Genomic DNA, 3,635 nt, shown 5'->3' with positions numbered 1-3,635 from the left:
TTGCCCTCATCATTCTCAAAATTCGCCTTCCACTTGGGTTCCTGGAATCAGTTCATTTTCCTTTTTTCCCTCCCCCTCCCTCCCCAACTCAAAATTTTAAATCAAATTCTTATGGATTCAAAGAGAGAAAGAGACAACACTACAATAATAGTAGGGGACTTCAATACACCACTCTTGGGGAAGGGTAGAACCAGAAACTCAGAGATACAGAAAAAGTCAACAGCACAATTAATCAATATGACCTCTTACACATATACAGAATGCTCTAGTCAACAACACAATATACATTATTTTCCAGCATACATGGAACATTCTCTAGAACAGACCATGTTAAGTCACAAAAGAGGCCTAAATACAATTTAAAACATCAAAACAATTTTCACAGAACACAATGATGTAACCCAGAAATAAACAATATAAATAGATCAGAATAAATAGAAATAAACAATACAAATATAGAAATAAAGAAGTAGATAAAGCCAAAAATAATCATAGTCCTTCCTCTCAGCTATATTGCTGTTGCACCAGCGCTCCCAGGATCTCTATATCCACCTCCTTGTTGGTTTTGATTCCTTGTTGTTCTCCTGTCTATGGCAGTTTGCCCACTGCACCTTTCCCCCACCCATTTCTCCCCCCAAGTCCCCCAGGGACCGTTGGTCCCTGAGAGGAAGTACTATGAGGCAGAAGTAGGGAGAGCAAGATGGTGGAGCAGAGGGAAGGTAAAAGGAAACAGGAATGATCTAGGGAGCAAAGGTATGGACAGCGGCATAAGCATCTGTAAATACATTAATCCATAAGAATAGAGGAGTGGCCTATGTACATATAATTTATAGGCAATACCCTGAGGTAGCGGACGGACTTTGGGCCTCTGCTTACGCCCTCCTTCAATACAAGAACACATTGTTCTAAGAAACTGGCAATCTGAAATGTTCACCCTCCCGACACAAGAACTGAAGACAAAATGGGTGCATAAGCAAATGTAGTGAAGGAGGCAGATGATGCCCAGCTATAGCATCTGGGGTCATAAAGCCTTAAGTGAAACAAGCGGCCACTCAGCAGAGAAACAACAAGCCCAACTGGAGAAGCATACCAGCCTCTGCAAGCATAAGATGTCATCGGGACCAGGTAACAGGCATCAGAAGACCCTTAACAATCAAACAAATAAAACCATATGGTTAAGAACTAGGGGAATGGAGCAGAGACCCAAGGCCTAGCTGTGGACAATGGAACATCCCCCACAGAGGAGTCACAGGGAAGGGATGAGTCAACCAGGGTGCAGTAAAACACCGATGAAACACACAATATTTCTCTGGTTCCCTGGGACTTCCTCACCCACCACTATGGCCCCAGTAATGGCTCTCACTTTGGACTAGACCAGAGCATGTGCACAGCCGTAGAGAGATAAAAGTTCACAACACAGGCAGCCCAGGAGCAGGAATGGGAAGAGAGATACCAGAGGGGAAAGGTGAAGGTGCGGGAGGAACGGAAGAAGGGGGCACTGATCACAATGACGGGCACACAATCACACACACCCTCCCAGGGGAAAGAACAACAGACACCATGCAGGCAGGGAGACAATGGTCCATGTGAGACATGAAAATAATAAGTTATCATCTAAGAAAGGGTTGTGGGGGGATGGAGAAGGGGCAAAAAGAGCAGATCCCAAGGGCTCAATAGAAAGTAACTGTCAAGAAAAGAATGATGGTAACATATGTACAAATATGCCCGATACAATTGATGGATGGACTGTAATAAGCATTGTAAGAGCTCTCAATAAAATGATTTTTTTTAAATCAAACATTTGGGAACTGAACAATATCCTAGCTAAAAACCACTGGGTAATTGAAATAATACAATTTAAAAAATTTCTTGAAACAAATGAGAATGAAATACAGCACACCAAAACTTACGTGACACAGCAAACACTGTACTCAAAGGGCAATTAATTTCAATAAGACACACATCAAAAGACCACCGCCCCCCAAGAAAAGAAAAACCGAAATCAATAACATAATCCACCATCTCCAACAACTAGAACAAGAACAGTAAAATAACGATTAAAATAGAAATAAATGGGGGGAGGGGAGACTCCGGGTAGGGAAAGATATGACAAAATAACAATCTGTGGATTATGAGGGAGGGGGGACCAGAGAGGGAGGGGAAACAAAAAAAGAGGACCTGATGCAGAGGGCTTGGGTGGCAAGCAAATGCTTTGAGAGTGATTAGGGCAGGGAATGTGCGGATGTGCTTTATACAATTGATGTATGTATATATGTGGATAGTGATGAGAGTTGTATTAGCCCCTAATAAAATGTAAACAAAGAAAATGATTAGGGCAAAGAATGTGCAGATGTGCTTTATACAATTGTGTATGTATATGTATGGATTGTGATAAGAGTTGTATGAGCCCCTAATAAAATGTTTAAAAATAAATTAATTAAAAAAAATAAAATAGAAATAAACAAGTCAGAAAATAGAAAGATAATAGAAATAATGGACAAGAAATTGATTCTTTGAACGAATTAACCAAACTGACAACCCTTGATAAATCTAACAAAGGAAATGGGAAAGATGCAAATATCACAAATAAATGACACGCCAACATCACAACATAGCCAAGTGAAATAAGATAGAGAAGAACACAATATGAAGGTCGGTACTCAAATTTGAGCACCTAGGGAAAATGGACAAGTTCCTAGACACACGCCGCCTACCTAAGCTAGCACGGACAGAAGCTGAAAAACGGATCACATCCATAACCAAAAAAGGAAAGGATCACATGAGTTAAAAACTCCCAACAAAAAATGTCCAGGACCAGACGGCTTCATGGGGTCGTCTATCAAACATTCAGAGAAAAGATGATATTACTTCTCCTCACACTGTTCCAAAACATAGAAAAGGACAGCAAATTCCCAAGGACATTTTACGAAGCCAGACTAACACTGGTACTAAAACCCGACAAAGGCATTTCCCAGAACATAGAACTGCAGAACAATACCCTTATGAACATAGATGTTAAGAGTCTCAACTAAATGTTAGCCAACAGGATCCAAGATAGAAAAAAAAATAATATAATAATGCACTGCAATCAAGTGGGATTCATTCCAGGTATGCAAGGATGATGTGCAACATGAGAAAAGACAATGGAAAGAACACGCAGGGTCACTGTACAGAGGGAACTAGTCAACAGCCACGCGCTTCATGCTCAACAACAGATGGGACTCGGGAAGAAGAGCAAACTGCACGGGAGGCATGCTAACCCAGGCTCCAGGAATTGACAAAACACCAACGGAAATGTGTCAACACACTGGTGAAGCGCCGCCATCCCGCACTGGTCTATGCCGAGCAATCTGGAAGACAGCTACCTGGCCAACTGACTGGAAGAGATTCGGATCTGTACCTATTCCAAAGAAAGGCAACCCAATTGAATGTGGATGCCATCGAACAATATCACTAATATCATATCATATATCACGTGCACGTAAAATTTTGCTGAAAATCATTCAGTAGTTGAAGTTATACATCCATAGAGAGGTGCCAGAAATGGGCATGAGTATAGAATGCGGTTTATCCTTGCTGACCTCAGATGGATCTTATCAGAGAGCAGAGAATACCAGGAAGATATTTACTTGCAT

Source organism: Tenrec ecaudatus, chromosome 17, assembly GCF_050624435.1.
Source record: "Tenrec ecaudatus isolate mTenEca1 chromosome 17, mTenEca1.hap1, whole genome shotgun sequence".
In the NCBI taxonomy this organism is placed as follows: Eukaryota; Metazoa; Chordata; class Mammalia; order Afrosoricida; family Tenrecidae; genus Tenrec; species Tenrec ecaudatus.
This window is presented reverse-complemented; position numbering follows the sequence as displayed.